The 24,561-nt window shown below is 46.0% G+C and overlaps 1 long non-coding RNA gene and 1 pseudogene across 12 annotated transcripts in view; one reads left to right on the plus strand and one right to left on the minus strand.

Annotated features, from left to right (window-relative positions):
* The window catches only part of LOC102149067 (uncharacterized), a 314,317-nt gene that overhangs the window by 175,539 nt on the left and 114,217 nt on the right, over window positions 1–24,561 (minus strand). The window contains exon 2 of one of the 12 annotated variants that reach the window (XR_011439483.1): window positions 9,277–9,410. The exons of the other annotated variants lie outside the window; for them this stretch is intronic. This is a non-coding gene — a long non-coding RNA (uncharacterized lncRNA). The remainder of the gene's footprint in view (window positions 1–9,276; window positions 9,411–24,561) is intronic. 12 annotated transcript variants of the gene reach the window in all.
* Window positions 18,737–18,881, plus strand: LOC111774086 (U2 spliceosomal RNA; annotated as a pseudogene).

Below are 24,561 nucleotides of genomic sequence, written 5' to 3' on the forward strand. Positions count from 1 at the left end.
GAATAATGATTGGAGTCTAAGAACAGCATTTATTTGATCTTGATTTTTGAAGATTTTCTTTCAAGTGACAACACACAACTTCTACTCTTTCTCTGTAGGTCCAAATAAATATCAGGTCTGGGATAAATAATATTTTTCGAACACTTTTTATTGGTTTTTAATATTCATATAACCATTGAACAAGTAAAAAGACATATGATTACATGTAAATTCTATAAACTTGTAAATTTCGAAAGGATGGTATCCTTCAGTGCTGGGAGGTGAGGTGGGTCAGAGAAAGCTGGAGGCAAGTGGTTGCACACTGAATTCCTCTTAAATATTGGGGAAATGAAGACACTTTCCAAATTTTTTTCAGTGACAAAATAGAAGCTTTCATAAATTGTTTAAAGTAATAAATATGCCCTAATGGAGGGGGTACTAGGAAAAAGCCAAATTTCTCATCTATAATAGTATCAAGAGATGCTATTTAAGGTTAAAAAGTCAAAAAATGGAAGTAAAAGCATGTTATTTACATTTATGGAGATAACTAGCAGAAGCTCTAAAAATAGAAAAAGCTCTAAACGTTTACCTCTGAGGGCTGGGGCACGTGTGAGGAGAATTTCTTTTACTTTTCATTTTGTATATTTCTACGAATGCATTTCATAGAGGGGCTGTCATGGAGAAGACGATAGTTGACATGCATCCCCAGAGATTGAGGAGTATTTCACAGGAGACAGAAGTGGATGTTGAGGTGCCGAGGCAGGATGTCCTCAGACACAGAGGATCAGTCTTGAGGAGTGTGGACTGCGGTGGCCCAGAACTGAAAGGAAACAGATTGAGCACAGAGCCGCCCATCTCAGAATAGATACTGCGAGGAGACAGACGCTGTAGGAGGTTCAGCAGGGTAGGCGTGGCCCCATCAAGATGCCCTGACACCTGGAGACGAGGCACAGAGGTCCAAGAAGGGCAGAAACTGTAGACAGAGGACAACATTCAGATGTGAGACAGCTCTCCAGGTGACAAGCTCCACTCTGCTCCCGTTATGAGGGATTACCCGGCCACGGGCTATGGATTGGGAGTTGGGGGCAAGGGCACCAAGAAATCCATCCAGACAAGGTGACCCCAGAGATGAAGAGAAGCAAATCTGGGCAGAATCCCAAACCTGTGGTCTAGACTTCCCAAGGGGCTATGTCCAGATGCTACAGGAGTCCCCAGCACTTATTCTTAGGTACAGGAAGAAGAAGCAGAGGAAGTTTCAGAGAAGGCATAGCAGAGCCTGGGGGAAAGGGCATTGAAGGCCAAAGAAATAGCAAAACCAAAGGCACAGAGAAGGGCAGCACCAAAACGAAGGAGCTGAATAGCAATGTAAATATGACAGAGCTCTGGGAGAACAAAGACCGTAGACAAAAGATTGTGTTGTATTATTAACTGTATGGCCCATTAAGGACACCATTTAGCTCTCTAAAATGGAAATCTTCCCTTTTTTTCTACCCCAAAGCCCCTGAGGAATAAGGCAGATGCCTATTAGTAAAGGATGCTTATTGTGTTGAGGATTCCTGCGATTCTTAAGAAAAGAATAGGGGGGCTATCAGAACGGGGTGGGGTAGAGCATCATTTGAAATCTCCCCAGATGATTCAGCTGCACTTTCCCCATGCCTCGCACTGCTCTGTAATGAACGATCCTACATCTTGCTAAAATGACCTTCAGCATTTCACTCTCTCAAGTCCGTGCTGGGCCCGGTAGCGGCTGAGATGAGTTGCGTCTGTGCCAGCTAAGTGCCCTTGGAAAGTTGTTGCCCATCACCATTACATTTCAACTATTTTTATTCTCCCCCACCTCACGTCTCCTAACCACACAGAGAAACTCACCTAAATCCCCAAGCCACTCACCCAGACTCAACATGCAAACATTTCCATGAGCCGAGACAGAGAGCCTTGCTCACTGAGTACCGGAAGGCTGAGTGGCCGTGATTTTCCTCTCTGCGCAGTACGAATCTTACTTTAAGCAAGGTTTTAATTCTGTGTCTTTCTCTGTCTGACTTATCTTTCTTAGCATAATGCCCTCAGGGTCTATCTATGTTGTTGCAAACAGCAGGATTTCCTTCTTTTTATGGCTGAATAATACTCTGTTCTATGTGTATATATATATCTCACATCTTCTTTATCCACTCCTCCATTGATAGAAACTTAGGTTGTTTCTATGGCTGTTATAACTAATGATGCAATGAACATGGGAGTGAAGATATCTTTTGAGATAGTGATTTAATTTCCTTCGGACACATTACCAGGTAATTCCACTGGATCATATAGTAGTTCTACTTTTTATTTCTTGAGGAGCCTCCATACTGTTTTCCACAGTGACTCCACCAATTTGCATTCCCACCAACAGTGCACAGGGTTCCCTTTTCTCCATATCCTCGCCAAAACTTGTCATTTCTTGTTTTTTTGATGACAGCCATTCTAGCAGGTGTGAAGTGACATCTCATTGTAGTTGTGAGTGGCATTTCCCTGATGATTAGCGATGTTGAGCACCTTTTTCATGTACCTCTTGGTCACTTGTATGATTTTGGAAAAACATCTATTCAGATTCTCTGCCCATTTTTTAATTGGATTGTTTAATTTTCTTTTTCTATTGAGTTGTATGAGTTCTTTATATAGTTTGGATATTAACCCTTTATCAGGTATATGAATTACAAATTCAGTTCAGCTCTGTAACCACTACCAGCGATCCTCAACGATCACACCACACTAATGGTCCTGTAAGGCCTACTGACTTTGCTGCAGATTTGAGGGAGATAACAAAAAAGAAGAAACCATGGGCCTGGCCCCCAGTTAGTTCACAGAAAGGGACGAGAGCAAGGCTTGCCTTTGTGATTTACTGTGACTGGAGCATGGATACTATCTGAAAGTCCAGCAATGGGGGACTGATATCATAGAGAATGATATTTCCATGCAATAAAAAATGCAACCGTTGTAAGACTGAGGCAGCCATAAGTGTGCTACAAACAAATGATCTCCAAAATACATGGTTAAATAACAAACAAGGTAAGGTGCAAAATGGCGAATACAGCAGGCTACCATTTGTGCATAAGAGAGCTCAGACTCATTCGTTTCTCCCAACCCCATCCCCAGACACACTCTCTGTCTCTGTCTGTATATGTTTATATCATCACAGAACAGCCCTGGAAGGATTCACGTGCACACTCACATGCACACAGTCACACACACACATATATCCTTTTGTACACTTTTTTAAACCATGGACATGCATTTATTCTTCCTATTATTTATTTATTCTTTATTATTCCTATTTAAATCCATATGATTAAAAAATGACCTACGGGTAACAGACACGCAGAGAAGAATGAAGTATTGGAAGAACTTGAAGATTTCAGATACTTCTGTAGGTTGAAGCATCAGAAAAGGCCCACAGAGGAGACAAGGTGCACCTGGGGTTGGCAAGAGCATCCATCGTAAGAAAAACCTGGAGATCCTCCTGCTCAGTAAGGGGTGCCTCTGGACCTAGACTAAGAATCTGGCATTTGAGGGCTAGTAAATTCAGACCAATCGTAGCCTTCAGCATCATTACTATGAGGAAAAGACCCCAGATTCAAGGCGGGCCCAGAAGTGCCCAGTCAGCACCCGTGGATAACCTTCTGCCCGGGCAAACCGAGGTAAGGGGGAGAGGGTGTGGTTAGTGGTTCATGCTCAGGACTAAACCCTTTATGAGGCCATGTAATCAAATCCTACACTTTTCAGAATTACCACTGTTGCTTTGGGCTTTTATGAGAGTTCCAATCCTTTTTATTATTTTTCCAGCCTCTTTTTCATTCTCCTTTTGCTTTTGGTTTCACAACATACTTTGGCCTGCTCCGTCTCTCTTGGAGCCAGTTCATTGTTTCTCAGGAAAAAATGACTAAGGAGCAATTGCTCTCTGGACGTGGATTCTTCTCATGGGGTTTCCTGATTTGATAACAAGTTCCATCCTGCTTCTACAGGAAGGGGAGAAACATTACTCAGGCCCCCAGTTTGAATGGTAGGAGGAAGAGGTCCAGAATTCTGGGCCATCTCAGAGATCCACACTGAACCAAGGCACATGATCCTCCCTCCAGGTCATTCCTGGCCCAGAGGTGTCAGGAGCATCTGCCTTCCATGGCTAGAGAGGGAACACTTCGATTCAATTATCGCAGGCCACATCTAAGGAAGAGGGGAACCAGCGAATAAGCTGACTATCAAATACCTGGCAGCAATTAATTGAGTACATCCAGTAGAGAGCAGCCATTCCCTGAGCCTGCTGCAGTGTCGGAGCACCCACATCCCTCATTCCACTGGAGGAAGGCACTCCACGGGAGCTATTAAATAGTCAGTGAGTTTTACAAAGAGAGGTCATGTGATGCTAAGCCATCATCAGTCATCTGCAGCTGAACTTCTATAAAGCAAGCTCACCCTTGATGCCAGAGCACATCCGTGGGGAAGCAGATACAAACTGAACTGGAAGAAGCCTTAGGGATTATCTAGTTCCACCTCCTCATTTCACATTTAAGGATTCCCAGTGCTACCGGTGTTATTGCAAAGCTAATTACCAGTGGGAACAGGTAACCTCACTTCCACACCAGGATGTACTCTGTGGGATGGACTTGTGCAAGTGTGCCATTTTAGCACAGGAGTGCTCAGGAAGGAAGGCCGTAGGACAGAGTCCAGGATTTCAGAAAATATGAAGGGACTTATGCCTGTTGGGATGGATGAGACAAAAGGGATAGGTGTCCCAGTTACTGATGTGTGACACAACTCCCCAAAATGTAGTGGCTTAAAATAACAACGACACTTGCTTTGCTCACGAATCGGAAATGTGGACAGGTCTGAGTGAGGACAGCTCATCTCTGCTCCACTGGGCCTCAGCTGGGGCAGCTGGCAGGTTGGGATCATCCGAAGACTTGCTCACCCACACGTCTAACTGTTGATGCTGGCTGTCAGCTGGGACATCAGATGGGGCTAGAGCAAGAACCCTACGTGTGTCCTTTTCACATGCTTACTCAGAGTTTGGCGTCTGGGTTTCTAGGGTGAACGTCCTGAGAGAGACTCAGGCACAGGCCAAATTGCTTTGTATCATCCAGGCCTCAAAGTCACACAGCATAACATAAGTCATATTCTATTTGTCACCACAGTCACAAAGCCTGGCCCATCTTCAAGGGGACAGGAGGTGGGCTCCAACTTTTGATAATTTTCAGACACATTATAAAACCACCACCTTAGGACAATTTTCAATTGACCAAATTTGGGTTTTTCTCAAACTAATTGAGCTGATTTGGGGAATTCAACCCAACTAGTTACCAGGCAGACCTGAGTCAAGGTGGAAATGTAGGGGCTTCCTTGGGTCAAGAGAAACCCCACAATGGATGGCTATCATTTCTAATTTTCTGGCTTCTAGAATTCCTGAATCAACCATCTCAACTCCAGACAATGTAGCTGATGACACAGGCATCTGAGAGTCAAAAACAAAGAATGGGAATTCAATGAAGGCCATCAAAATACAGCAAGCAGCTACTGAGAGTTTCACTGAGGGAGGAACAGAGGAGGCACCCACCCACTTCTCACAAACAAGGAGGTGGTAAGAATCTTAAGGTCTTAAGAAGGCAAAAGAGAAAGAACTGTGGCAAAATGGTTTTTTAGTAATCAGCTGGGAGGTTCTGGGTGGGTCTCACCTTCTCTGGCTACTCATTGGAGATTTATGGACACAAGAATGATTTTTGTCTCCCTGGCTTAACAAGACAAGGTGCCCTCTGAATTTTTCAGGCAATGTGTGACTTAAGGGGACCTAGTGCTCTCTGACTATTGATACTTGGGGATGAGCTTTCTAAGTGCCTATTTTTCCCACCATACACTGTGTTCCTGCAGGGTTAAGGCAAAGTGCCTTCTGTCTGCCTTTATTAAAATGTGACTAACTTCTTAGTCCCACAGTCACACCACCGAAAAAAGACGACTCAGGATACAGGATGATTAAGCCACACAGAACAGATAAATTTTGACAAGGGGGTGATAGAGACAAAATCAAAAGATAGAAACTGTCTAAAAGGAGGAAAGAAGGAGAGAAGAGTCTAGAGTACAAGGTCAGGTGGGTTAGAATGAGAGGGAAAGTCACTGACAAGCTGGGGAATGAGCATTAGGGAAACCTGAAAAGAGAAAGGCCTTGAAACTAAACATGGGTGACGAAAAGTAACCTTTGATTGGGGTTGAGTTGCTGAATTCTCTACCTCTGTGAAAACCCACTGAGACTCCCCCTTTGTGGGCATTTGTCTTCTGAGGGTCTGACGTGTAGATGAGGACAAGAAGCAGGGAAAGAAAGAGTCCTGCAGACTGATCTGAATTCTACCCTCTCCCTCTCTCTCCACACACACACACACACACACACACCCCATGGGTTTCTCATTATGTAATTATTGTGCAAAAAAAAAAACAAAAAACAAAAAACACGTCCTCTAGGTTTCCCTGACTCTGACTCTAGGAAGCTGAGGCCCATCTTAATCTTCCCATGGACTCAGGGTCAGGCCCCTAGGAATCAATCTCGGGATTCAACAGGACTTTTGAGGCCATTGTGTAGATCATCAATGTAACTTCCTTAACAGGAGAGACTCTCTCGGCTCCCAGAGAGCAGCCCCTATGGGCACTGTGCTCAGAAGGGCTCTTAGAGGAATGAATCAGAATGGAGGACAAAGCCAACATGGCAATCCATCAGATGCGAACACTGAAACTCGAAAATGGGAGGAGATGGAGGGAAGACATGAGAAAGAGAGAGAAACAGAGAGACAGAGAGGAAGAGGTAGAAGGGGGGAGATAGAGAGTAAAAGAAGAGAGGGAGGAAAGAGAGAGGAAGAGTTCCTGTGCCCACGCACACGTGTGTGTGTATGTGTGTGTGTAGAAGGACGATACAGAGAGAGAGAAAGGAGAGGAAGGGAAAGAGAAAAAAAGTTGACACTTGAAAAGTCTTTCCTTACGTTGAGGCCACAGTAAATCAGATGATAATGAAATTCTGTACAGATTAAATGCCTGACAGAAAACTTGGAAGCAAATGAGGAATTATATCACAAAACCTCAGTGTCATGTAAATCTCACTGAACAGGGAAATCAAAATGTTAGCAACAATTACATTCTTCTTATAACAAAACTGGTTCCAAAAATGGAAAAAAGAAGAATGGAAACACTTCTGCAAATGATTAAAGGGAGAGTGGGGATCATGAGTGGGGGCGAGCTGGGAAGGGAGGGAGGGGCGTGCTGGCAGCGATAAATATAGAACCATAATTTAAGAGACAGTAGGAAACGCTTTGTGTGTGTTAATTGGAAATGCATTCTAGAGGCTGCAGTCTGTTCACCATGAATGTCGTGACCTCGGGTTCCTTGAGGGAATGTGGGCTCCACCCTGTCCCCATGGTGAAGGGAAGAAGCAAGAAACCATGTCATTCAGTGGATGAAAGCGGTTCCAGTTTATATGGTGGAAGGAACCATTTTGTTTTGTTTTGTTTTTGTTTTTCTGTTTCATTCTTTGGATTAAGGGGAGAAACACCGTGGGATTACAGCAAAGCCATCTTGTTTGCCAAGAAAAGAGACTCACAGATAGGATGGTTTGAGAAAGGCCTCACCCCATGTTAGAGGGACAAGATGGATTCCCATTTCTGCTCTTCGTCGCCAAAGATCCTGGTCAATCAAGTGAGCATTTGGCCCGAGGGAAATGGAGATATTGGGAAGTGGCTTCGGGAAGAGGATTCCTCCTGCTCATCTAGGGCAGCTCCTCTTCCCCAGGGACCTGGTGTTGGCAGGGACAACGGCTCCTGGCGCTGTGTCTCAGAACAGAGGAGAATGGGTCAGACGAGCTCTGGCGAACTGCAGAGTTGGGGTATGTTATGCATTTGGACTGAAACTCTCAGTTTTTGAATGAGCAAAATGGTAAAGGATAATCCTTCACTAAATTTCTGCCAACTAACTTCTACCCCATCACTGGTTTTTCAAACTTTCCCCCCTTCCATCCCTCCAAACACACCTGGAACACAACTCGAGCATTTAGAGCATAGGCCTCAAAGATGACCTGGGCCATGATGCCCAAGGGATAGCTGTATCCCAGATATAAAGGTGGCACATGGAGAGCACAGCATAACTGGGAAAACATCCAGGCTCCCAAGCCACCCCAGATGGCCCTAACGGGAATGTCTAAGGGTGGCAGGGCCAGGTAAGCTCCACATGGCCAGCCCAGTCCCAGTCTCCAGACGAGCATTTGGGAGCCACTGAACACCAACCTCTTTATTCATAGCTACATAAACTGAGACTCAGAGAGGGAAGTCACTGCCAAAGGCCACACACAGCTGAGACTAGAACTCAAGCACGTCGCTTCTCAGTCCAGAAATGACACTATACTGCAATTTCCTTCAAAACACGAGTAAGGCCTGAATCCTGTCTACCACCTAAGTCAGGCCTAAGCCTACCAGCCACATTCGTGATGATGGTGATGATGATTATGATGGTGGTGGCAGTAACAACTAATACTTACCCAACACTTACTACGTGTTTGGCACTATGTAATAACATTTAATTCTCAAAACCACCCTGTGGGGTAGGCACTGTAATTTACCCACTTTACAGCTTGGAGAATTGAGGCAGAGAGAGGTCAGGGAAGTTGTGCGATGCCACACAGCTAGCAGGAGGTACGACTGGAATTCAAGCCCAGGACTGGCAGAAGGCAGGAAGAGCCAGCTTCCTCAACATGCTTCTCATGTGCGTTTTAGCACTTCACCTTTTTGTCACACCAGCCTTTCCCACTGTCAGTCTCCTCTCTTGACCTCCACTCCTCCCCTTACTGCTTTCCCTACTTTCTCATAAATACAACAGAGGATGGCAGAATTATCCTGGAATGAAGGAGAAACACTCAACAGGAACCGCATGCCAGGAAGGCCTTGTAGGAGTGGGCCTGCAGGCCAGCCATACAGCCAATTATTGTCAGGCCTTCTCCCCCCACCCCCAGCTTCCTACAAAATTGAAAACAGGACTCAGATGAGGATCAAAGTATGCATTAGCTTTGTTCCCCTGCCCCCAGATAGAAGGGCTCTGGTTTTACTGTGTCAGAGGACGTGACTCAACCCTTCTTTGGTTCAGAAAGTTCTATAGGAAACTCCCTTTCTATCACCCTCCCCACCCGCCATATTCCAGATACAAGGCTCTATGTTGGGAAAAGTAGAGAAAGCAGAGCAAATTCAGAGTTAGTCACCATGAGAGAAGGGCCACCAAAAGCTGTGACCTTGGACATGATCTCACCAATCAGACGAGTCGTTCCTCCTTGCTTGTCAGAAACGGGGGCAGGCAGTAAGTGACGGCTATGGAGAGGGGAGCCAGGAGTGTTCCTCCAATTCTGTTCCCTCCTAGGGGATGGAGTGGAAGTCTCTTCTCCTCTACAGAAGTGTAAAGAGTCGAGAAGTGGGTATTGTCTACTCAACCCAGCCCTTGTCTCTGACATACTCTATGCACTAAATATCCCATAAGATCAGAGTCTTTGAACTCTATTTCCACAGTGGGGCTGATTTGTCTTGAGTTACTGATACTCTCTTTCATTACACTCTTGTGACCCAGGGAGCCTGGACTCTTGGATAGAATAAACCCAGCCTATGACCTAGGCATGCAAGCAATGCCTTTGAGCACATATAGGTCAGTTAATGCAACCCTGTTGCCTCTGATCAAAATGGAAAGTTCAGCACAAAGCATTAATCCAATAGAACGTGACGTTATCTTGGTTTTCCTCACTTGCTCAAAAACAAGAGCAAGTACCCTCAAGTAGAAAGAGAAGTAGGACAGGGAGGTGATAGAAGGCTCTTGGGGAACATCGAGAATCATCATTACCACTGGAGCCCAGAGCTCAGCCCATGGAAGGCACCGCTCATCTCCAGGGAGGCTGCATCTGCCTTCCCTTCAGCATCTCCAGCAGGAAGCTCTTAGCTTATGATCCGCCCCCACAGCCTCCCGGGAAAGCTGTATCATGAGCATTTGGGATCATTTCATATTTCAGAAATGGGCTTAACTCACACTCATGAGGTCAACTGGAAGGCCTACTGGATTTAATTATCCTGGAAAGGGAGGCAGCCAGAAACATGTCACGTGGAGCTGGAGAGAGACAGCCGGGAGAGAGCGAGTCAGCAGAAGAGAGATTTGATGGGATGTGAATCATGCTGCTCAGGATGAGGGGCTACAACCATGGAGCACCCCAGGGAAACAAAACGGCGCTCCCTGAGCCAGACAGAATCCAAGGGAGACTCTCGTCCCAACCCATTCCCAGAAAGGCTTTGAGAAGCTAGCTGGGTTTATACCATTTTGATGAGGGCAAGGTAAGCCATGTAAAATGGCACATACTCCTATGCCAAGAACCTAAAAAGGAAATATGGTAAAGCTACAAAAGGGGTCAATAGGCTTGATATCTTTCTCTCCATATTATTTGTTCTGACTAAGCTCTGAGTCTACGGTATGAGGCTGACAGGTTTCATACAAAGTTGACTCAAGGAAGATTTTGATGGGACAAAGAGCAAGAATCCATGTGAAAGCAGGAAGGAGCACCAAAGACAAAAAGTCATGAGGTACAATGAATGAGGAAATGGTGAACATCAATTCGCTGTGAGGACATAGATTCAGGAAGCAATGGAAGGAATACGATGACTACAGCAATACAGGCCAATAAGACAGGCAGGGCCTGGGCTTCTATCAACTGCTGTGGCAGGGGGTGTTCATTGCTCTCCACTATCTTTTCCCTCTTTCTTCCTTAATAATAAGATTCTCAGCTGAGCATATTGCTACTCATTAATAAGATTAATTTTCCAGCCTCCTTTGCAGTAAGTGTGGCCAAGGGGCTAACTTCTTGCCCGTGGGATATAAACACAAGTGGCACATGGCGGCCCCTTGAAACCTCTCTTAGGAGACAGATGGCGTGTCCCCTTGCCCCTTTGTTATCATCCCTTTCTCCACCTGCTGCCATAAATATAGATGGCACCATCTTGGGCCATGATGACAAGAGCCACATTCCAGGGGTGGTGGAATGATGAGCTCTGCGGAGCCTTGGTCTCCAAGAATGTTATGGAGCAGAATTTTCACACTGGTCCTAGAAGGCCTAGCCTCAAACCTTGTGTTTACTCTCTGAGAGAGACAGCCTAAACCCCGGAATGGGTGACTATATTTTAGGACCAGGTTTGGTAGCAAGTGACAAAGAAACCTAAAATAACTATCATTTAATCTCACATAAGCCAAGGTCCACCTCCTGTATTTTGAGTCCTTTTCCTCTTTCTCTAGAAATAAAGAGCATTATCGGTAATATAGTCAACCCTCTCTTCTCAGAAGTTAATTACCGCAATTTGACGACTCTAATTGTAGCCCACCATCACCCCACGTCTCCTCATCGCCCCCTCAATATCTGCCCTCCCACTCCTTCCCACATCCCTTTTGAGTTCAGGAGTGCAGAAGATTCCACACAGGGGCTAAAAGTGCCTTAAATTAAAACAAAGCTCCATGAAGGCTATAGAATCAGCCATATGACTTGAATGCAGGGCCAGCAAGCCAGCAGAAGAGCAGACTGGCTTCAAACCAGCTCAGTGCTCAGCTCCCTGAACTTGACCCTAAAGGCAGGGCAGCCCCAAGGGGAGAGAGAGAGAGAGGAAGTGGGCTCCGGCGTGTGGAAGCCTACACACTCGAGCAGCACTGCGGGCCCAAGGCCAAGGTGCACACCACCCCCAGCTGCCTCCCAACCTGATGACTTGGGGTCCCCTAACCCCCACCGCCCCCTGCTTCCTCATTACCTAACCCAAAGACCCCCCCGAGGCAAATAAAGTCTTCCACGTAGGGTGAAGTTATTGAAGTGAAAAATAATAAACTTTCATGAGCGTGTTTCAATTTTCACTTGTGTTTATGGCCAAAGGTGTTTTTTATTTTAATAATCGCTGCTGGAACAAGGGCAAGCCACATGCTGCTAACTTGTTAAAGAGAAAGGGGAGGGAGGGGAGAGGGAGAGAGAGTCAGTGAGAGCGAGAGTCCGTGCTCAGCTGTAAATTTCTCAACAGCTCAGCTCTAACCCTCCCAGTTTTGAATCCCACCCTTAAAACCTTAATGATAGAGAAAGGGATAAAATATGATCTGGACCATGCTCTGTTGACAGTTTGTCCTGGGCTCACTTTAGCCATGACAAGCAATTTTAGTGTGTGTGTGTGTGTGTGTGTGTGCACGCGCGCATGTGTGTTTTAAGAGAGAAACATCAGTGTTCTATGGTACCGTTTTATAATGGAGAGTGTCTAAAAGGGAAGGAATTTGGAGGAACCAGGATCCTTCCAGTTGGACATCAACTTGACTTGTTTTCAGCCCTCTTTTATCTGGCAGAGTCTCTATTTGCTTTTAAATGTCAGAAAAGGTTAAGAAGCCCTTGAAATCTGCAAGACATTTCCTAGACTTCTGGGGAGGACGCTCACCCTGTAACAGCATCGATTGATTACCCCTCCCTACCTTTGAAATTGCTTCTTAGAGGGAATATATCTGAGCAATCAAATGAAAGACAAAAGGATTAAAGTTAATGTTCATTTGTGGGTCTGAGTATTTTACTCCAGAATGAGTGAACCTAGAAACATTCAGATGTTGTATTTCTGTCTGTCTTTCGCGTCTGTCCTGACTCACATTTTCCCAAATCATGTAGATTCAAGAGAAAATATCATGACTAGGAGAGCATTAACATAACCTTTCCTCAGCCATTCCTCTGAAGGCTGCTGCAGTAGGAAGGGATTTAAGGCTCCAAGTGACTAAGGATCCGCCTCTAAGTCTAGAAGGGGCTCCATTTTGCATCCTAGGTGTTTAATAAAGGCAAATGGGCTGGCTGAGTGGCCACCAGGTCTGCAAGTGTCAGTAGCCTTTCCCACGCAGCGTGTGCCAGCTTGCAGGCCACCACCAGAGCATGCAGAAAATATACCCTTTTGGGGGATTTACAACTAAATTTATAGTTTGAGGTGCTATTCTGATGTGCTCGCACTCAATCTTTTCAAGAATCCTTCACCTTCCCCAAGGCAGAGACTCAGTTTTGGGGCTCACAGAGGATCAAGGCCCATCTGGACCTCAGACCATCCATCCACATGAGCATCTGCTGAGACGTCCTTTGAGCACTAGCCACCAATGGCCATCAACCCAAGCTGCTTGCTGCTCAGCTGTCCCTTGTCCCTGCCACCCCCGTTCAGGCCCAGGGACTTCCTTGTCTGCATTTGCAGGCAGAGGTCCCATTCTGCTGCCTCTGTGCTGTGCCAAGGCGTGGAAATACCGGTAAGTCACCGTCTGCTGAGACCCACATCACAGACATCTCCTACCTGAGATTCTGTCCAGGAAGCAGGGCCTCTGTTGCCTGTACTCACCAAAGGTACAGTCCCATCGCTTTCCCATCTGTTTTCTTCTCCCCTTCTGCCCACGGGGCTGTGTTCTAGCGACGGTTCTCCCTGGCAGCTTTTACTATGCTTTGAGCCCGCTGCATTTCCCTAAGGTTGTGGGTCTTAAAGACTAAAGCCACAGACAGCTTTTGTTTCTATTCCCTGGCACTCCCTTAGCCTTACCTTGCCCTGAGAACACTCCACTAGGTCAAAAAGTGTGTGCACATGTGTGTGTGTGTGTGCACATGCATGCACTCACATACACACAAATATGCTGGGGGTGGGTGGAGTAAACTATTGGAGGAGAAAAGTCAGTTAATATCTTGAACCTCTTCTGCTATGTTTATAAATATACAAAAAAGAGGTGGTGAACTTTCAATACTCCTACCATTGAGAGAAAGACTGTAGAAAATCATTTTTCACTCTTAGAAAAAAATAGATAATTAATTTGAGTGATATAAATGCTTTGTTTCTCTGAAATTGCTCCTGCTGAGTTAGGACACATCCATGTGTTCAAGAAACTGGAGGAGAAATGGAGTTGGAAGGATCCCTGACTTTCTCGTGCAAACCCCGAGGACAGCACTACAGAGCCGTGTCCTGAAGTAACCCCAGGAGGCCTGCCCACAAGGATTTCCCAGTCCTCCGCTCCAGAGGTCAGGCCACATCATTGTCCCAGGAGTAAGAGGTAGTGCGCGCAGGCTGGGTGGTCAACACGGAGAGCAGCGGGAGGAGGGCGTGGTGTGCTGTGACACTCAGGAGTCACTAGTTTTCCTGCCCCAGAGCGATGGAGCCAATCTCGCAACTTGGCACACGGAGAGGGAAAGGCACGAGTCATAGTGCCTCACAGAGCCACGGGGTGCCAAGTTCCACCTCATCCCCGAGTCATAATCCTCCAGGCCGGATCACTCAGGTGAACCACCCCTGCCAGCCTCAGGCGTCCTCCCACCCCCTGGTTTCAGCACAACCCAAGACTCCACCATAACGTGCAGGACAACAGGCCAAAGGTGCAGCCAGGTGACACGTGTTTTACAACTCTGGGCAGAGCGAGCCTTTATAAAACTCTGAGGCACTTGGAATCTCAACGTCTCCAGCTCAAGGCTCCTCCTTCTAGAGTCCTTTCCCTTCACCCCTTCCTGGCACCCCTCCTCCCCATAACGTCAGAACATTATCGCTCTCATTTCTTCTAGAAGGTCATTCTAAGTAAGAAGAGGCTGAATGTGAAGTCTTAAGACCCGCGCAGGAGCCCAGGCCCTGTCACTCACCGGAGGATCTTGGGAAGCTGGGTACTCAGCACAGGGGAGGCCTCCAGAACTGTGTCGACCTGAATCCATCAAGATTCTGTTACCAGTAACTTGCACCTCGAACGTTTATTTGTTCTACAGCATGGCTCCCAACTCTTCCTAAGTGCAAACATCATTTCTTAAAGCCGAGAAATGTCATACACCACTATCTTAGGAATAATGTCTGGATTAGGAGAATATATCGGAACCCAAAGCTACATAAATTCAGCACTTCTCTGAAAATAAGTTGTATTCGTTAATCACAACAGCATCTACCATGTTTAAAAATCAACCATGCTACACATATGTGCAAACTTGATCCATTCAGTCTACGATGCTGTTTTGTTTAAAACAAAGATTCCTGGATCCATCCCCAGAAACTTTAATTCAGTGGATTTGGGAGTAGAGTTCTAGAATCTTCATTTTAATCCTCAATGGGTTTTTTTTAATGGTGATTGTCCACTGACCACTCTTGAGAAATACCATCTAGGGGGACTTACTTGAATTATCTGTCTACTTATTGTGGTGGCTCTTCACCATTTAACTAAACGAGGCATGTTTTCTCAGCCTGTTAATACTTTGTATTAGCTTTGCTCGTCTTCTATCCTTAATATTTTCTGAGGTCTATGAAGGTAACCAGGGGAAATACTGACTTGGTGGCTTGGTTGTCAGATTGAGGAGGTGCTAAAAGATGGCATTCAGTGCCTTGTGAGTGGCTTTGTCTTTCTCAGTAAAGGCTCAAATCCTGCAGTCTTGATTTACAGCCCTGCAAGGAGAAACTGAAGGAGGTTTGTATTACTTCTCATTGGCTCTACACCCATTTTTACAAACTCAATTTTGGCCAGAGTTATTCCCTTAATTGTGTGTCTTCCAAATCATACAATCCAGAGATCCCTAATTGGGCAGCTCATGTAGCAGTAGAAGTTTAGCTGCCCTCCTACAATAAACATGGGGATGACCATGGCGTCACTGTTCTTGGTCTGAGCATGGCAGTGGCTCATCCATCCGGGAGCCCAATTAGAGAATATGGATGGCTTCAGAATCCACTTTGTCTAACGGGAAAGAGTTTGCTCCTTTCAATAATGCCATGGAATTTCCGACCTGATTATTAAGAACTCTGATGAGTCAAACTTAGGCTGGGTTTCTGGCTCTGCATAACTTTCACATTCCTTGAGTTTTGGATTCCTCTAGACTTCATTGTGTCTAAGTCCCACACTGACTCCAGTTCCTATATTATATTGGAGATCTGAGGAACAGAGCAAGAATTTGCTTCCTTAGCCCAAGTTTCCATTTAACTCAGAAAACAGAGCTCTTAATTTATATTTCCCTTGACAAACAATGGTTTAACTTACAGGGGAAAGGCGTCTTAGGAACTTGGACAAACTTAAGAGAAGAACTAAATTAGAGGTTAGGTAAAACTCAGCCTTCCCGCTTCAGCCAGGTTCTCCCATCTCCAGTTACTATAAACAATTGCGATTTTGAAAGTGTTGAAAAAAATACATTGACAATCTCTCCCAAAGGAGTGAGGGATTACAAGCCCATTTTGAGCCTCTGTGTTGCCAGTGGTAACATGGTTATTCAGGACAACTTGAGCCCCAGACAGGCAAGGACACCTCACTATTCTTCCAGTGAGCCCTTGGCATGGGGAGTAAATTGTCCCACCATTTATCATTTGTCTGGGAAGTCCTATGATGAGATGTGTAGTAAATCCATAGAACAGTAGGCAATGTCTTCTGGATCTCTCTCTCCCTCTCTGTCTCTCTCTCTCTTTATCTTTCCCTACCCCACATACCTCACAAGTGGGGAAGGTGCATTTTCACCCTACTTTGAAAGCATTTGAGGAGTACCTACCTTGTGCTAGGAATTCCATAGGCAAAAATCTTGAAGATAAGGGAAGATGTGTAATATAAGATCTGCCATCCAGAGATAGAAACCCAAGAGCATCCTTTTGTATTTCCTACACTTTCTATGAAAAAGGACATTGCTATTCATTTTGTCCAAAATATATGAACCAGAGAAGGGGCACTGATTAGGCTTGACAGAGCTTCAGTGGTTGAGGTGTAGGCCTATGATACTCTCTTCTTTCTGTAAAACAGCAGTGACCACTCTCTATCCAAACTGTCCAACTTGAGGAACCTCACTTCCACCCTTGAAACCTTCAAGGACTCTTAAAGGTAAACTAGGCAAAGATGGGAGTGTGCTTCTCTCACCCATGACTTTGGTCAAATCTGTTCACCTCTGGGGTTCTTCGTTTCCCCATCTGCACAAAGAGGAAGTAAGACTAGACCTCCAAGACCCCTTCCAAATAGGGTGGTCTACAGCTCTGCAGACTCCCAGTGCTCACAGCTTCCTTCTCTGCCCTCTGGTAAAACCCTGACTCCTCCCTCTTTCTTCTTGGTTTCCCCACCCAGGCTCCCATCCTCTCAGAGGGAAATAATTGGAAAAAAGAATCTGCACTAAACAATCAGAGTCTAGCTATTATTTGGGTGACTGCCTCCTGGTTGCAGGTGGGGTGGTCTTTGCATTTTAACAAAGCTCCCTGGGATTTCAGCATCAGTCCAGCTGACAGAAGAAAGGAAGGGCAAAGAGAAGAGCAGACTTCCCGGAGGACTTCAGCGCACCCCTTAAGCCTCAATGCACCATTTCTATGAATAACATGATCCCAGAAAAGATGATTTAATAGAAGAGGGAGGGAACCATAGTCCAGAACCATTAGGAGAGAAAGAAGGAGAAAAAAAAAAATCGTCAGGAATTACAGCGAGAGGAGGGGTTAGAGCAAAAAGGTTTCTGTTTAGGATACCAGGGAGAAAAAGAACTGAGATGATCAGGGATGGCAAGTATGTATCCAGCAGGCTGGCAGCCCTGGAAGACTTGGCTTAACGATCGTAGCTTCTCCTGCTGTCTCAAATTGCCTCTCAGTGCAGCCTCCAGGAGCTGCCATCACGGACCTGTCGGTGGGCGAGGTTGAGTCTCCTTGCCATCCATTGGATTACACTTAGAAAATTCAGACCCTGGCAGACAGAAGTTAGAAAGGAGCAGTGGAGCTCCTCTGACATTTTGAGGATGATAAAACGAACAGCTCTCCTGATGCCTAATTACCAGAACCATTGTCAGAGACAGACATGCAGGAGCCAGGGTTCACCTCAAATTCCAAGAGGTCAGAGCAGTGCGGTGCTCTCTCTGCCATTCGAGATCGAAATCACCTCTACAACTCACCAAATTTCCATCCAGCCTCTCCTTGAGAACTTGCAGGAGCAGAGAGCTCATTGCTTTTGAGTGTGCTTTGTTGACAGGCCGCTCTATTGAAAAGGTCTCCCCTTGAACTGAAGAAGTTACCTCCCTATAACTTGTACCCACAGAACCCCAGCTCAGTCCTTTGGGGCCATGCAGGAAAAAAATGTAACCCTCTTCCTTGTACCACTTCTTTAGAGCCTGACATCATCTCCCATGTCTTCCTCCATCCCCTCTTCCAGCCACTGGGCATGCCTTCCACTGTTCTTCATACAGCGTGGTTTCAAGTCCACTCTGGGACAGTACCTCTTACGGCAATGGAGAATTCCTTGTATTGTTTGAATTAGAGACAAAGGATTATTTTTTTCCCATTACTTTTGCTATGTCACTAGGCCACGTGATAGCCATGATCTTGGTCAGGGTATATCTCCATCTCCTCTCTGGGCTTGGAAGAGTTTGAACTTCATGGACCCTTCGGTCCCTCCTACTTTTGCAAACCGAAGAAAGCATGAACTGCCATCATGTGCCAAGCCCATACTCTTCGGGATGCTCCACTGATGAAATCTGAAGGATACTTCAGCACTGAGGAGGAGCGGAGGATCCCACTGTGGAACTGTGAGAGTCCCCGTGCTCTTGTGCAGAGCATCACTTTACTGTGGCTCCTCCTGTCTCCACATATGTCTGCCTAGGGTCCTTCAACAATGTCTGCTGTCCTTTAAGGCAGCTTTCCATTTTTACCTAGGTTTCCTCTGGTTCAGAGACAAACATGGAGACTTCGTTTCCAGAACTAGGCTACAATGCAAGCATTTAAGCTTTGATAACTAGGGAATTGGGATTGCTTCTCGGCCTTTTGGCTAAGATCAAGTGAAGTATCTATTCTTGGTTTTTTTTTCTCGTTTTTTTTTTTTGGCAAGGAATATTGGCCCTGAGCTAACATCTATGCCAATCTTCCTCTATTTCCTAGGTGGGACACTGCCACAGCATGGCTTGATGAGCAGTGTGTAGGTCCGCACCCAGGATCCAAACCTGTGAACCCTGTGCTGCCGAAGCAGAGCACACAAACTTAACCACTACGCCACTGGGCCAGCCCCAGTAGTGTCTATTCTTATCAGTTTAATAGCTAGGGAATTGGTAAAAATCCTGTTTTTGAGTGTTTGGTTCAGATAGGAGAGCTGAGAGAGACACTTGGCGTACTAACTAGCGTGGGGCTATTTAAAGTCCTTACTGAAGACCAACGAGATAAGTCTCAAAGTCTAGGATAGGCCTTGGACGAGGCCAAGTGGCCAGGAATATGGAAATTACAAAACCAGGACCTGTGCAAGCCAAGAAGTTCTCAACAATCAGGGACATAAAAAGTAGGAAAAAAGTTATCTTCAGGGTAATTCCTATCCTCTTCATGTATAATTTGTTCTCAGTCTCTTCCCACTGCCTGAAACAGGGCCTGGCATACATTAGGTGCTCAATAAATATGCATGGAATGAATGAATCGTTAATCGAAACCTTGTTAATCGTTCCAGGTTTGCATTATTTAGTCATTTACACCACCACCATTTATTAAGCACCACCAGGGTACTAGGCACTGTGCTAGACGCTAGAGAGTTTACAGATAAATTTTACTGGAGCTCAGAGCTCAAGTTCTGGCAGGGTATTTACCCAAGTGGCAGTAAGTACACTAAGAAGGGGTAAAGATAAGACAGTGGAGACTAAATGTCAGGAGATGCGATAAAGGAGGTTAACAAAAAGGGTTCACGTGAAAGGGCTGCCTTCAACTTGCCCTCCTCTGTTCAACTTGAAGCTCGCCGTGCCCTGCTCAACTACAAGAACTCAGTCTGATTATTCAAACGAAAATTCTTGGGCACGGATTTCCAGGCAGAGCTGCGGGGAGAACTTTTCCCATGGAGGGTCCTTGTTTCTGGCTCTCTCTCCACTTCCTGGCGCGACCTCAACTGGCACTCCTCGGGCGACCCGCCCTATTATAAATTTCTCTCTGGCAGCTCACCTGCTCCCTGGACTGGCAATTGAGAATCTCATACCTGGCTGCAGCCGAAAGATTTCAGGAAATGGTGCTTTGGAAACACATCTTTAAAATGAAAACAGATAAAGGAGCTGGCAGTGGAGCCAAGGAAAACTCTACTCTTTCTGAAAAGCAGGCAGTTTGTTGGCACTGGAAACCTACCTGCCTGCTCTCAGCCACCACCACATCCTCTAATAAATGCAGTAGTGCACACAGAGACACACATACACACGAATGCGCGGCAACTGGGCTGTAGAATATGCGCTCGAAAACCTGAGAAACGCTCGTCCTAGGGCTCTGTGGAAGGCCCCGTGCCTCCTAGAGCCTGCAGCCCTTCGAGGTTCTAACCTGCAAGGCCTGGGTCACACACTTCCTTCTGGAGAAACATTCGTGGATTCCTCCTCCACACTGTAGACAATTCAAACCAAGTCGAGTGGAATTTTTACAGGCATTTCTAAGTTAGATGCACCTTATAGCAATCTTCACTTATAAGCCCTGAGACTTTTGTTTCTAATTTAGTAAAAGGAAAAATAAAAGTTGTGAGTCGGGACCATTTCATCTACTAGGGTGGCATTAATAAGTTGATCCTCTCTTTGTGGAAGGCACCCGAACCCTACCAAAAAATGTCATTCAAATAATATTCCCTTGCGTGGCTGTAAAACAATCCTATTTATAAAGTGCTTCCACTTGACTGAGCTTGATCGAGGCTCACAACAGACTTGGGTAGTTGGCCAGGATGATCATCGTCACCTTGTGCAGATGAGGAAACTGATGAGCAGCTGATGAGTGCCTCGCTTGGCACGCATGGGGAGGAAGCAGCCAACACACATCCTCCCGGGCTGCATCTAGGGTTCCGCCCATCACCGCATGCATCCTATTTTCGTAAGGGCACATGGTTGCTCATAATTCAAGCATCAGGTAATTCGACTAACCTATTAAAATGCAGGCCCTCTGTAACTGAACATAGCTGGGTCTGTTGGAATCCTACCTCCACAAGTCAAAGCATCCCCAAATCATAAAACTGAGTTACCCAGGTTGTTCCCTAAGTTTCTTTAAAGAAACAGCACAAGCATTTTCCCCCAGAAAATCCAGAGCACAGACAGAACTTCCTCGAAATTCTCTTACATATCTCCCCTCTCCCCACTACTTGCCACCGCCACTCGTGGTAGCTAAAAACAGTCCCTCTCTCTCCCCCTGTCCCACTCTCAATGCCATGCCTCCTGCAGATCACATGCTACCCACAGTCACTCATTTTCACGGTCTCACAATTACCCCCTTCATTTCTTGCTCTCTGTGTCTGACTTTCCAGGAGGGCATGGACTGGAGGTCTGAGTTGAGTGGGAAGCACTGGGTAATTTTCTGGCATCCCCTGACAAGCTGGAATGACAGACACAACACGCAGCCACACTTCCGGGAGCGTGTTGGCGGGAACACACCACAGCATTGACGTGGGTCTCCCACCCATCACCAGGACCAGCCCCTTCTCGGTCCAAAACGGAGACTCACGCTCCAGGTAGGGAGAGATCTCCTAACATTTGCTGAGCTGAGCAGACACGAGAGTTACAGTCCCCAGCAATACAGGGGACAAGATGCTAAAACTACCCCCTACAGGAAGATGAGCAGAGAGGCAAGTGGGGAAGAGTGAGTAGTTACTGAAAGGCCAAGGTGGAGACATCCTCAGGGGAACAGGAGTCTTACATGACTAAACAAGGCATTAACCCCCAAAGTGTCCAAGTGCAAGGAGGCCACTGAAGCTGCTAGGAAGAACCCAGCCATCCCGATCTGCCCCTGCAGCTGGCCCAAGTGACGGCAGAGCAAACAGTAGAGTTTTTACTCCCTTAGGATTAGTCTGTGAATCCTGCCTTGCTGTGCCCTCTGCCCCTGCTCGTAATTATCTGTTTCCCATCCACACTGAGAGCTTCTTGAAGGCCAGTTCTAAAACATCTTCATAACTTCAGCATCTGATATGGTGCCTGGATTCTTAGAAAATAATAAAATCAAATTAAGGGACTACAGGAAAAGGAAGGAATGTCTCTAGTCATTGCATTTCTGCTCCATCAGTAAAAAATTAGAAAGTTTCTATCTTTCTACAAAATGTGATGGGCCTTGCTTCTTGCGATCAACTTCATGAAACTATATCAGAATTGTCAGCATCTCACAATGAGTTTTTGTAGCTTAATCACCCTTCACTGTAGAATGGATTGGAAAGCCAGACTTAAGGGAATTATTTGGTTCGTAGAGTGAGGCTTGACTGTGGGACTCTAGGAAGTCAATATGACTGGCTATAGCCTTGAAGGTGTTGGGTGAACATTCAGGAATACAATTAGTTATTAGGAGGGTGACTTGCCTGTCTCTTGTCAGAGTCACTGCCAGCCCTGCTCTGTCTGCTCTGCATCATAGGGAGCTGGGCCCTGACAGCTACAGTTCCCGTGCCCCCATTCCAACTGGCTTCTCATTAAGTTTTGCCAATGAGAGGCCTCGGCAGAACACTGGAGGAAGGAGAAAGCCCAGGTGCTCCCCTCACTCCGTGTTTTAGGAGACATCCCAGCAGCTGCTTAGTCTCTTCCGGGGTTCCACTTCCACTGGGAAGCCACTCCCTCTATAATTCTAATTCATAAACTCTGGTAGCACCACCTCCTCTCTGTCACTCCAGCCCTAGATGTAGAAGTGGGCCCTGCTAACCTAGGACTTGCCTCACCCATTTGCCCTTTGAGTTCCATCAACTTTAATATGTAGCCAGTTTCTCATATCAATGCTCCTCTCTGGACCTGCCTGGCATAGGTTCTGTTTTCCTGGCTGAACCTTGACAAATACAGCTGCCATTTTATATGGGCCTTTCTCAGCTCCTGCTATTCTGCCTAAGCCATGAGAAGTTAGAAACTATGTATACTATAAGCCTAATGATGAAGGATCTTTGGGTTCAACCAACTTCCTAAACTAGGCAATGACCTGGCTGGAGGAGCTTAGACAGTGGTGTGCCAGTAAATGTGTAACCGTGGGTTCTCTGAGAGATGAAACCCCTGATTTATAGCATTTGCCCATTTCCATGATGTAAGTACTCCCACCATGGTGGGTTAAGCTACCAAAACAATGTCACTGAATGTGGAATTGGAAAGAGCCCCACAATGCGATGACTGAGCAGGAGCAGCCAGTTTGCTGGATGTCTGAGGAGCAAGAACCACATGCCCTGAGGCACTGAATAGAGAAGGGCATTTGAGCAAGTGTGAAATAAAACAGAGACATTTTGGAGACTATAGAGAGTGCAGAGAGGCCCAGGAGGGGAGAGGAAGCAATAGAGAGTCAAAAAGGGAATTGGGAAGAAATGACAGATGGGAATTTGGGCAGTGACGTGTTAAGAGTTGTGAGTGGTGGTTTGCTCCAAGTAAAGTATGGAATCAAGAGCAACAGACCTGCTTGTCATTAATGTGTTGGAGAGCTGCGATTATTTGGGGGGTGAATTGAAGAGCTGTGGAAGTTGCCAAAGAAGGACCCAGCCACAGGTGGGTTACAAAGGCTCATAACAGTTGCATTGCTAGAAGGGGCCTCAGAATCATCCATTCCAACAGCATTACTTAACAGATAAAGAAAGCGAGCCTCAGAAAGGCCATGGCCACCCAGGCAGAGTGGTAGAATCCAAACTCAACCTTCAGTTTCTTGCAAGACCATTCATTCATTCATTCATTCATTCAACAAATATTGCTTGGCAGTAGTAGAAGTCTGTTGCGAGCATTACTGACGTGGTCCTTGTCTTCAAGGACCTTACTATCCAGGGGAAGAAAGGATTAAATAGCTTTTCACAGTTCGTGACTATTTTTTTGTGTGTTAAGTGCTATGAAGAAAAAATACAGGATGTTTTAATAGACCTCACATGAAGACCTAATTTAGACCGGAAGGTGCCGGCAGGTGTCTCTGAGGAGCTCTGACACTAAGCTGAGACAGGAGTGAGGAACACGAGCCTTTCAGGTAGAGATGAGGGGAAGAGTGTTCCAGGTAGAAGGATGTCACATGCGGTGGTCCTGTTTCAGGTCTGAGTCCCCAAGTAAAGGCCACTTACAGAGCATGTCTTCTCTTTCATCACCAGACAGCCTGAAATGTGTTGAAAGCTAAAGGCCTGAGTTCAAACAAGATGATAAAGCTTTGTCATAATGCGGCATCTTGAATTTGGTGCAGATATAAGAGAGCGACTGGCTTTTACTCGTAGACTTGGAAATGAAAACGGTGGATGTCTTGAGCCTGGGCAGGGTCACCCGTGTTACTTAGCCTCTCTCAATCGCTGCACCCCACAAACTCCACACTCACGTGAAGCTCCTGCCTCTCTCTGTGAGGAAAACAGGTAAAAGAGCATGTTTTCCAGGTCACATCTTCGTACTTTTAGCTGCTAAAACCCACTGTGATGTCTCTGCGTCTTCTCTGAGTGCTTGAGGTAGAGAGCGCACTCTGGGAGTGCACAAGTTCCCAGGACAATGGGCTCCCCTCCCCACCTGCGGAGGTGACAGCTGCCATCCATCCCTCTCTCCTGCGCTTTAACCCCTCCCCTCAGCCACTTTCCTCCCAACTTGATCTTCTGAGGCTGGGAGGATACAGGAAAGCTTACTTTTGCTTTCTTCTTGAGCGAATCCATCATATCAAGCCTCCTAGTCAATAA

The sequence above is a fragment of the Equus caballus genome, chromosome 6 (genome assembly GCF_041296265.1).
Source record: "Equus caballus isolate H_3958 breed thoroughbred chromosome 6, TB-T2T, whole genome shotgun sequence".
In the NCBI taxonomy this organism is placed as follows: Eukaryota; Metazoa; Chordata; class Mammalia; order Perissodactyla; family Equidae; genus Equus; species Equus caballus.